Source organism: Ursus maritimus, unplaced genomic scaffold, assembly GCF_017311325.1.
Source record: "Ursus maritimus isolate PB19 unplaced genomic scaffold, ASM1731132v1 scaffold_21, whole genome shotgun sequence".
Taxonomy (NCBI): Eukaryota; Metazoa; Chordata; class Mammalia; order Carnivora; family Ursidae; genus Ursus; species Ursus maritimus.
Genome location: NW_024424564.1, coordinates 40548010 through 40560061, shown reverse-complemented (window position 1 = coordinate 40560061; position 12052 = coordinate 40548010). Strand labels below are relative to the sequence as shown.

Below are 12052 nucleotides of genomic sequence, written 5' to 3'. Positions count from 1 at the left end.
TAACAGCACCATCCACAACAGGTATACGGGCACTTGCATGTATCTTAAGATATCACAGATGCTACATATACTGTTCTGTGACCTACATCTCTTGCCACTTAGCACTACGTTTCATTATTTCTGAAACACCATCAATGCTAAGACATGCCATTATTTTATGGATCACTAAGAAATAGCAGTGCTGTCTATTAACTGTGACGGAATACATATCACTTGCAATCACTTCATAATTTACTGAAAGGGCTCATACAGACTTAGATTGTTACATATTACCTTTGCACACATATAAAAAGGAAAATAGTTATTCCTGACATTTTTCATTTGGAGTTCAACTTGCCTATGTGACTTTTTGTCTCAGTTATCAATGTCAGTGTTTTCCCAAACATTTTCATGCTCTGTGGCATCAAAAACATTGGTAGCATTGCATTTCTTACAAGAATCCAAGACACATTGATTCTGGGTTCTTTAACCCGCTATACAATTATATAGACCTAGCCTATTTTTTATTTTTCTTTGATTCATCACATCCACCCATTTCGTTGCTGGGGGTTAAAAGAATGCTGCAGTGTTATCACCACGATTTTCTTCCACCCCCACCCCTAACATCCATTCTGCCAGTTCTAACACTGGCACTTTTGAGATTTGCCTGTACATAGGCAATGAAGAGCTGCATTTTGGCTACAGCCAGGCCTCTGGCAATTATAAGACACTGTCAACTGTCAGAGGCATTCCAATGACAGAGATGTCAAATTTGTTAAATAGGCATCTCAGAAATCTAGGAAATGTGTTATATCATAAATATTTGCCATGCCATTTAATCCCACAGAATTGACTTAATGACTAACACGTAACTACCACTGATAAACAGCTAACATACATTGACATCAACGGCTTCCTGTGTGCCAGACCTTGTCCTACCCACTCCATATAGACTGTTATCTAATTCTCACACTACCGAGCATGTGATGTTATTATTCTTTTAATGAGATGAAGAAACCGAGGCACAGTCAGGTTTGCTATTTGCTAATGAACAGCAAACCCAGAAAGCAAATCCAAGTGTTCTGAATCCGAAGTGCACAGACTCAACCTATACTAGTCAGCACTCTATGATGGGGTAGAGGCCGCATAATCTAGTAAACCAATACCACTGAATGGATATTGATATTTCCATCGCATAGAATGAAGCAATGGTCATTCTCACAGATAAACGTTTGTCAATATCTGTGGGCAGGATATTTCCCAGCTAGGTATTTCCTCAGGATAATTTCCCAGCTAGGTAACTGCTGGGTCTAAGATATAGAAACCTGTAAAGGTTTTGATATTTAAGGCCACGGTGTCCTTCAGACGGACTGTCCCAACTATACAGTCACCGGCAGTGTGTGATAGGGCCCACTTCCTCATAACCTTAAATATTAGGTATTATTGTGGTTTTTTTAATCTGTACCAATTTGAGGAGAAGCAAATGAATACTCACCCCAGTTGTTAATCTGCCTTTCTTTGATTTTCTAGTAAGGTTGAAAGGGTTTTCATATGACTATCAGCCATGTGTGGTTCTTTTGTGAATGACAGATCTCCTCTTTAAGACTATAGAAGCGTCCCCCCAAGTCAGGGGTGCTTAGATTCTCAACAGCTGAGCCCATGCATCCAGCCCTCCGGTGGTACCTCCCGGCTTTGCTCGGGCTCTAGATCAGCGGTTCTCAGCCTTGGCTACACATTACAACAACCCAGGGAGCTTTAAAAATACTGAAGCCTGGGACTTAACCCCCAGTTATTTATTTAACTGGTGTAGAGGCAATCTAGGCATCAGGATTTTTTTTAAAGCTCCCCAGGTCATTCTAATGTGCAGGGAGGCTGAGAACCCTGGCTTCAGAGAGAGGCCCTGCTAACGGCATACTAATGAGCATCGGAGATGTCGGAAAATTACCTTCCATTAGCATCTGCTCGTAGTGTGAAGAGCAGGAAGATGAGGATGCATATGAAAGACAGAGGTGAGGAGGGAAACAGACAAATTCGTCTCCAGGGCCATCTCATTTGTTTCACATACTGATCTATAAATATTTGAGCATCAACTATGATAATAATGGTGCACATTTATTGAACATTTGCTATAGGTCAGGCTCTCATCTAAAACCTTTACACATGGGGCGCCTGGGTAGCGCAGTCGTTAAGCGTCTGCCTTTGGCTCAGGGCGTGATCCTGGCGTTCCGGGATCGAGCCCCACATCAGGCTCCTCTGCTGGGAGCCTGCTTCTTCCTCTCCCACTCCCCTGCTGTGTTCCCTCTCTCGCTGGCTGTCTCTCTGTCACATAAATAAATAATAATAAAAAAATCTTAAAAAAAATAAATAAATAAAACCTTTACACATATTCCCTCCAATAACCCGAGGAGGCAAGTACTCTCTTTATTCCCATTGAAACTGAGGCACAGAGAGGTTCAGTCATTTGCTTACAGTTACACAGCAATTAAGTGGTAGAGGTAGGATCTGCACACAAACAAGCTAGCTCTGGAGTTCTCCGTCATAATACTGCATGCCAGACACTGTGAAAGTGATATGCCATAGTAAAAAAATAGGTAACGGTTCCTGCTTTCACATAGCTTAAAGTTTACCAGAATACTACGAATATAAATGAATAAATGCACAAGATCTGAAGGAAAAGTACAAGGTGCTATAAAAGAATAGAACCAAGTAGTCATGTTCAAAGCAGTATCCACAATAGCCAAGAGATGAAAGCAATGCAAGAATCCACCCATGAATGAACGGATAAAGCAAGTGGTCTACACATACAGTCCAACATCATTCAGCTTTAAAAAGGAAGGAAACTCTGAAAAATGCTGCAAAATGGATGAACCTTGAAGACATTATGCTAATTAAAATAAGCCAGTCACATAAGGACCACCACTGTATGACTCAACTTATATGAGAATAGAGCTGTCAAATTCTTAGAGACAAAAAGTATAATGGTGGTTGTCAGGGGCTGGGGGGTAAATGGGAATGGTGAGTCATTGTTTAATGAGTATAAAGTCTCCATTTTAGAAGACGAAAAATTTCTGGAGATGGATGATGGCGAGGGCTGCACAACAGTGTGAATGTATTTAATGCCACTGAAATGCACACTTAAAAGTGGTTAAGATGCTGGGGCACCTGGGTGGCTCTTGATTTTGGCTCAGGTCATGATCTTACGATCTCAGGATCGAGCCCTGCATCAGGCTCCGCGCTCAGCAGGGTTACTTGAGATTCTCTTCCTCTCCCTCCACTCCTCCCCACCCCTCTCTAAATTAAAAAAAAAAAAAAGGTTAAGATTGTGAATTTTTTGTTAGGCATCTAAGAGATAGATAAATTTCTAAAAGAATGTAACCATAAGCCCCAAATTAGATTGGGGAGGGAGTCAAGGAAGGTCTATTTCAGGAAATGACATTCAAATTAAGACTTGGGAATCAGAAGGATCTTCTAGGTAAAGAATAGAGAGAAGCTATCCTGAATGGAAGAATGGCATATGCAAGGGCCCTGGGGCAGTAATTATGTGGCAGGGGAAGCCTAGTGAATGAGAACCACCTAGTGCAGAGTAAGGCCTTGCAAGCCTTCACAGACCTAGACAAGGAGCTTGGAATTTATTCCAAATGCTTTGGGAAGCCACAGGTGGATACTGAACAGGGCAATGAAAAGATCTGCTTTACATTTTATAAAACTCCATCTACCTGCCCTAGAAAAGTGGCTTGGAAGAGGGCAAGTTAGAAAGTAATCACCACAATGTGAGTTAGTGTAGGCGTCGTCTGAGAAAAGTAAGGTTCAGAGAGGTTAAGTAACTTACCAGGGTCACACAGCACACAACTCTCAGAACTCAGAATGAAGGTCTCTGACTTTGGTGCCTGTATTCCTTATACTCTGTAGATTTAAAAAAAAGAAAGAAAGAAAGAGGAGAAATTAGAATATACAGGAAAGAAGATACCTCATAATTCAGACCCTCTGGGGACAGAGAAAAGCACTATTCCACTGTTCCTCCACAGATGTTTCATATTTATGGATGTGAAACCAAACAATTTGACTATAAAAAGGAGTGGAGAAGGGAGAAAGGCACACAGAGAAATGGAAAGATGGGAAATGAGAAAGGAAAAAGGAGAGAAAGGAGCTTCCCAGGGATCCTGCCATGTGGACTCCCACATCTAGGCCCTCAGAGCCAGCCCCGCAGCCCCCCTAGGCTCACAGAGCAGAGCATGGATCAGCAGATTAAGATCCAAGGGCCAGAAGACTGCCAAGTAGCGCTTGAGGCTATGGGTGTGTTGGAGCAGACGAACTGGGTAGTGTTCTGAGGCCCAAAACAGCTTCCCTGTGGAGAACACTAGGGCAAGCTTCTAAAACCTTGAGCCCTTGGGGTGTTAGAGCCTCATTAATTGCTTGGAAGACATGATTGGGAATAACAAAAAGGATTAATGAGCCCATCTTTTGAAAAGTAAGAAAAATTCGAGGCAAGGCTAAGTCCCCTCTCCCAAGATCAGGTCACGTACCAACGAACACAAAGCAAAACCCTAGTTTACTGCAACCCACCAGTGAGAAACCTCCGATTCCTGGGCCCCTGTGCAATCCTCTGCATGAACAGAAAAGCAACCCTTCAAAAATTATAATAATAATAATTCATGTTAGAGATTCATCCAAAGACCCTATTTGGGTGAATGTACAACATCAAAACTGATTATAGCTGAAAAAGACCCCAGAAGTGTTTCTTGTACAACCCATCATCTTAGAGGCAAGGAAAAGAAGTGACTTGCCTAGGCCACAGGATCTTACTGGCCAGCCATGCAGTGCTCCTTCTAGTACATTCTTTCTATGCCACTCCACTCCACGTTTGCATTGGACCCACAGCCCTGTGAAACAGTGAAAACTTTGACCCACACCCATGCAGCTCCACACTGCATAAAATACTATCTCCACTAATTATGTCAGCCCTCTCGAGAGGTAGAGGGGCTGATGGGACAGGACTGTGTCCTCGTTTGTCTTGGCAAGTGTTCTGGATGCAGAGCCTAACATGTAGCAGGCCCCCAAGAATGGAGGTTGAATTAACAAAACTAGCTGCCCTTTGTCCGTTGCTGACTAAGCACTGGAGCTGAGGGCTTGACCTCCGTCTGCTGCATTCACATCACCCTCCGTTTACAAAAGAAGAAACTGAGGCTTGAGAGAATTCGGTGACCTACAAGGGTACCAGCTCTTCTTACAAGTGCCAGACCAGGATTTAAGTCCAGGGAGTTGGACTCCAGAATCCACTTTCCTAACACTATACAATTTCTCTCTCCTTTGCCTCTGGCAAATGAACAAATGTCCATTTGCCAAATGAGAACCAGAAGGCTGAGGCACTCGCCCGAAGGTGCACAGCAAATCAGGCATAAAGTGAGGTCTCAAAGCCAGTCCTTCAGCGGCAAGTCTACTGTCCAAGTAGACTGGTCCTTCAGCTGCAAGTCTACGCCAAACAGCGTGCAATAGTAGGAGCATCGAAGGATCTGCTTTTGGAACGGAAGCGGTGGACGCACCCCAAAGACCTCAGCTTTGGAGAACGGACATGCCCCACTGAGTCCCGCTCGCCTCGCATGGGGCAGGCTGACTTTGAGGTTAATCTTGCCGTGCTTCAGTTACTTCCCCAGGACCAAGGGGATGGTATTACCTCTCTCAAGAACTCTGGTACGACCTGCTGGCTGAGATTTATTAGGACAGAGAATACTCCAGATACACACATATCCTATTATCTGAGACGCAGTAAAGCATGGTGTTTATCACGGACCACCACTTCCCAGCCGGATGACTTACATCTTTCTACCTTAGGTTTCCTTATCTATAAAAAGAGATAACAATAAGGCCTACCTCCTGGTTCTGTTGCGAAAGCTAAATGAGCTGTTGTATGAGAGACACTGAGGGCAGCGCCTGGCACACGCGCTCCGTGTGTGTTAGCTGTTGGAGACACAGCCCATTCAGGTAGACAGAAGCCTTAGTTTATCACCGTAAAGATCTCGAGTTTCATGGCTTCCGTTTTCCATATACCATAAAAGGCAGGAGAAGCTCGTTGGAAGTGAGGAAGGGGAACGAGACCGGAGAAGTGTGCGGAGAAACTGGAAAACAGCTTTCACACTAGACGCGCTAGTCTGGCGGCCGGGGACTTAGACACTGGGCATGCGCGGAGCTGCTTTGAGGCGCCCTGTCGCAAAGTGAGGCACAGAGTTGGGGAGGAGGTTTCTCTAGGGAGAAGGACTCTGCAAAAATAACTCAGCTCCCTCGTGGGAGCAGCCGGAAGTAGGGCGGACCCAGGCAATGGTGGTGACCGTTGTAGAATTTTCCTGTGGCTGAGCAGGCACTGGCCCATGAAAAGCAGAGAAGGAGCAGAGAGAGAGGAGATCACACAGTGACCTTGGGGGCTTTGAGGTCTGTCCCACCATCAGGCAGGGGAGGGATATGGAGGCGGTAGACATGTGGCCTGATGCGGAGGATACTGACCTAATGCAAGGATTTATCAGTGTCCCTGTCACAGCACAGGTGCCCCCATAAACAATAGGAAGGGCCGGAAAACTTTCCATGAAGAGGCCTGAAAGTATTTTGATTGATTCTGAATCATGAAAAACAATTTTGGTCAGGGTCCTGCCCTCTGGGTAACTGAGTCTGCACTGTGACTATGAGAGATTTTCATTCATTTGGGGGGAAACCAAGGAAGGTATAACATTTCTTTTCCGCAGCCCAAGTTGACACACTGAACATTTTTAAGCATGAGAAAAGTTGGAATCAGCAAAGGGCATTTTGACAGCTCTGAAATTTATGTCTGGCTGGGAGGAGATAGTACCCCACACTTTTTAAACAGTTTCGGTCAGAGGAAAAAAATGTAAAATTGGTCCCTAGCTAATGAGGCCCGATCTTCCTTTTATGGCGCTCTAGTATGCAATTAAGGTTAGCTTCATGTAAACTGCCAGCACGCTCAGACTTTTAACAGCCTTATGTATGTCAGGAAGGAAAATAAATAGTCCCCTGTTTGTGCTTTATGCAGGGGAATTATTGAGATAAACAGCTTGGGCCTGACAGGTGTGACTTCTTGCGGCTTAACGTGATGGATTTGCCAATGGCAGCTGGAGCTGATAGCACCAAACTGTTGATGGAAATAAAACATGGTGGAGATTCTGACAGTTATATAAGTGCAAGAGCCAGGCAGGGTCTGACTTTTGACTGTGAGGCACTCAGCCCTTCGGTGTTTGGGGGTGTGGGAGGAACTGGAACACAGAGTTGGAAGAGATTCATCTACAGAATAGGTGGAATCCTGGAGCTCCAGAGGAAGTGAGAGATGGGGACCCACGGGGGTCTAGAAAGTTCTAGTGACTACCCAGCTGTTCATGAGTGGACCTCAGGTCGCCTGCCCGTGCTATTTCCACTATTCTTTTTTTTTTTTTTTAAGATTTTATTTATTTATTTGACAGAGACAGCCAGCGAGAGAGGGAACACAAGCAGGGGGAGTGGGAGAGGAAGAAGCAGACTCCTAGCAGAGGAGCCTGATGTGGGGCTCGATCCCAGAACGCTGGGATCACACCCTGAGCCGAACGCAGACGCTTAACGACTGCGCCACCCAGGCGCCCCTATTTCCACTATTCTAAACTGCTGTCTAAGAACCCTGCAGATCATGAGCAGGTGGACTCTGACAAGAAACCTGCATTTGGTCCATGTTGGCCACCACCTCCTTGCCTCTGGCCACCATCCCCCCCCCCCGGCCCCCGTAAGCTCCATGTAATCCTCATTCTTCACCACCACTAGAATTTCCCAAAATGCAGATCTGAGCAGGTCTCACACCTTCTCCCCTGCTTAAAACTCTTTGATAACTCTCCTCTGCTCTCAGGAGAAATTTGTCACATTTGCTTATAAGGACCATCACAAACCTGCCCTATGCCTTCTTCTCTAGCTTCACAATCCCCGTTTCCCACCCACCCACCCTATACTCCAGTCATTCTGAATCATCTGCTCTTTCCCCAGGTGTAGAATTGCCAGATAAAATATGTGATGCTGGGTTAAATGTAAATTTCACAAAGACAATGACTGACTTTTAATATAAGTATATCCCAAGCATATTTGAGACATACTTACCCTAAAATAATGTTTGTTGTTTATCTGACATTCAAAATTAACTGGAAAATGTCCCTTTTTATTTGCTAAATCTGGCAGCCCTACTCCAGTTGCATCCTGATTTTCCTTACCTCTGGGCCTTTTAAAAATGTACCATCCTGGGGCTCCTGGGTGGCTTAGTCAGCAAGTTTCCGACTCTTGATTTCAGCTCAGGTCTCGATCTCAGGGTCATGAGTTCAGGCCCCATGTTGGGCTCCATGCTGGGTGTGGAGCCTACTTTTTTAAAAAAATGCATCATCCTTTAGCTATGACACCAAACCTTTTCTCTGTCACTGTTTGGCTAATTCACTGAGTTAAGGACACCAAAGCTTCATGTTCACCTTCATACTGTACCTTTTTTGCTGGGCTGTGGCTACCAAGTCAGTAACTATATTTCTAAGCCCCCTGCATCGGGGTAGGGGGGCCTGTGACTAGATCTTACCTCTGAAATGTGAGAATAAACATGCATGTCACTTCTGGGCCAAAGTGGGTAAGAAGAAGATGTATCTTTTCCTCCTTATTTTCTCATCTGACAACTAGAAGCAAAGGACTCCAAGTCCTAGGAGATGGTGGAACTGCAAGATAAAAGGAGTCTGGATCCCTGAATCTCAGTGAGGGAGCTCACCCACAGACCAATCACATTGGCAGTTCCATGGATGGAAAGCAAACTTCTATCGTGCTGTCACTGAAGTGTGGGGGTTTGTGTGTTACAGCAGCCAGCATTATCTTAGCTAATCTGCCCATTCTTTCGGTCTTGGCATTGATATCTCTTCCTTATAGACGATCCCTCAAACCGGGTTACTGGCCCCTCTTATATGCGCCCATACCATACCAACCGTTCTTACTTTGTCAGTAACACCTACCATGCGGTATTGTAAGAGACACTTTACTTGTCCATATATATTTCCTACTGGACAAAATGTTTCTTGGAGGTAGGGACTATAATTGTCTTGGCCGTAGTTCTATCTGCAAAGCATAGCATTGTCAAATGAATAACTAAGTAGTGTCTCTTCGATTGTATTGGGTCTGTTTCCTGATTTTTAAAAAAATGAGGTGGCAGATAAGTGATTTCTAAGATTCCTTCCGAACATGTAATTCAGGAATTACGAATATAACTGAAGTGGAAATCTGCGGGGTTTACCTTCCCAGACCCTATTTTCTACTGGGGAATGGTACTCCTTCCATTCCCATGGCTCTGATGGGCTGGGAATCATTAGGATTTATGGCACCCAGCCCCAACCTTTCACCACCACAGAAGCAGGCAGGTGGCCCAGGAGAGACACGGGTGTTCCACCTTCCCACAACAGTGATTGGTCAGAGACGGGACCAAGACCCAATCCAGATTCTTCCCTTAGTTTATTTATACATGTTGGAACACAGAAGCTATTTTTTTTGCTTGGGACTTCTATGGTGGAAGGATGTGCATGGGGGCCTCTTAGTAGCATCCTGCCCCATTATTAGCGATGGTGTGTCTACAAAATGAAACTAACACACAAAGGAAATCAGAGCAAGAATGAAGAAAAAAATAGAGCCCCGATATCATTTTCTAAGTTCCTGAATCTAGCTGTGCCTAAAGCCGACCACCTCTGGACTTCCTTCCCACTTATGTGAGCCAATAAACACTGATTTTGGCTTAAGCCAAATCTTAGATTTTGTCACTTACTTCCAGAAAAGTACTGACTAATGTAAAAATAGTCATTTTTGGGGCACCTGGGTGGCACAGCGGTTACTGCCTTCGGCTCAGGGCATGATCCCGGCATTATGGGATCGAGCCCCACATCAGGCTCCTCCGCTGTGAGCCTGCTTCTTCCTCTCCCACTCCCCCTTGCTTGTGTTCCCTCTCTCGCTGGCTGTCTCTATCTCTGTCGAATAAATAAATAAAATCTTTTAAAAAAAATAGTCATTTTTGCAGGTTTAAAGTACAATATAACGAGAATCTTACACTCTTTTGCATAAAGTAGGTATATAAGATATATAAAATAAACTTTATTGAATTGATTAAGATGAGCTAACAATAAACAAAATGCATGTCTTCATATTTAACACATAATGTAAATGCACTATGGTCTGTAAAAGTAACCGAACTTAAAAAAAGTTTTTGAAGGGGTGCCTGGGTGGTGCAGTCAGTTAAGCGCCGGACTCTTGGTTTTGGCTCAGGGTCAGGATCTCCGGGTCATGAGATCGAGCCCTGCATCAGCCACCACGCCTTTTTTTTAAAAAAAAGAAAAACTTTTAAAGTTCGGTTTCATTCTATAAGAACAAACCTAAAAAATAGTTAAATCATGTCATTGTAAAGATTTGGAGAGCTTTTGTCAGCAGGCACTTGTTCTTTCCTTGTTTTCACACAGTAGTGGAGGAGGGTCATTTTTAAACAAAGTTCCTGATGACTTGCCGTTGGGAAACCACATTGAGGCAGCTGCCAGCTTACGACAATGCCTCAGCAACCATATCTGTGCCGCTCCCTGTCCCCATCACCGCCAACTGACCCAGGGATAGAAATACCTTACCAAGCCAGGGGAATCACCTTCTGTCTACCTGGAACTGGAAGCTTAAACAGAGACGCAGAATCGGGGCACCGGGTCACATGAAGAGCCCATCCAAGAGAGAAGGAACATAAATCCTGCTTCCGTATTTCACAGGATGTGCTTGTTTCCGCTTTTCTGATTCTTGATTGTCTATGTATTCCGCCACTCCTGTGAGCTTCCCAACACGTGTCCAGAACGTTTTTCTTCGATTAGACAGCATTGGGTTCTTTACCGACAATTAAAGAAACTTCACTGATTCACACGCTGTGGGACAGGAGTACATTTTAAAGTGGGTATCAGATATCATCGCTCCTGGGGTCCCTCAACCGTGCCCTCCTGCCAGCATCCCACTCCTGACTGAAGCACTCCTCTGCCCTCTGCCATGTTGAGGGGCAGCCCCCCCTCCCACCGTCACCAACATCCTGAAACTCAAACCCCAACTCGCCTCAGACATGTAAAACTTTCCAGAGTTGCAACTTGTTACATCATTTGACACAGCTATGCAGAATAGTTTAGCTATTTTCTTGAGCTTCTCTGGGTCTCAAACTTGTCCGCTCCAGAGTAGGATTTTAACGTGGCCTTTGTGTACTCCAAAATTTTGTGTTTTTCACAAAATAAAAGACCAGCCTTACTCCAGAGATGCATTCTGCTTCTACCCTTACAGGGAAAATAACTGGTGGCAGCTTTAAAATATTGTTCCTGCTTCTAGCTTTAAAGATTCAGAGCTACCAGAAGTCAGACTCCCAGTAGCCCCTTTGCATAGAAAACCTGGCCTGCATTCCTGTCTTGGAACACCACATGGCATCAAGACAGGCACACCTGGGTTTCTTGCTTCCTGATTTTCTTACAAGGTTGTTTCCCTCCCTTGAGAATCTGGTGCCTCCTTTGACACATCCGGATTCCTGTACAGGTCACGTGACACCAAGCATCATCCTGATCTTTTGTTCCTCTCCCAACTCTATCAGTAATTCAAAGCCAAAGAGAATAATCCAGAGGAGAAACGCTTCTCTCTGTCTCTAGATCCCTTCCAGGCATCTGGCACTCCTCACACAGCTGAGGTGGACAGGCCGTGTGGCGACAAACAAATAGGAAACAGGCCTCTGTTCGGGTGGTCTGCTGCTCGGTGTCCGTTGTAGGCCAATGAACAATAACAGCTGTCCAGCAAGGAAGCTGACACATTCCCAGTGTAGACAATGACAAAGCAGTCCTCTCCTGAGGCTGCCAGCACACCACAACGTCTTCCCACAATATCACCCAATTGGCTGCCAACAGGGAGGAGGGACTGTCTTTCTTCACTGAGTAGATCACATGGAGTTGGCCAACAAAAACCATCCAAAGGCTGCGTCCACACTCGGACAGTCATCTTGGCTGAAGAGCCAATCCATTTGTAGATGGGGACTCTCACTCAGACA

The 12052-nt window shown here is 44.8% G+C and overlaps 1 long non-coding RNA gene across 1 annotated transcript; it reads right to left on the bottom strand.

Annotated features, from left to right (window-relative positions):
* Positions 1-2365: 2365 nt before the first annotated feature.
* On the bottom strand, positions 2366-6104 carry LOC103676473. Its single transcript, XR_572141.1, has 3 exons — positions 5848-6104; positions 3809-3882; positions 2366-2537 (listed from the first exon to the last, which is right to left on the bottom strand). It is a non-coding gene; the product is annotated as an uncharacterized LOC103676473 (long non-coding RNA).
* Between the last annotated feature and the right edge of the window lie 5948 nt (positions 6105-12052).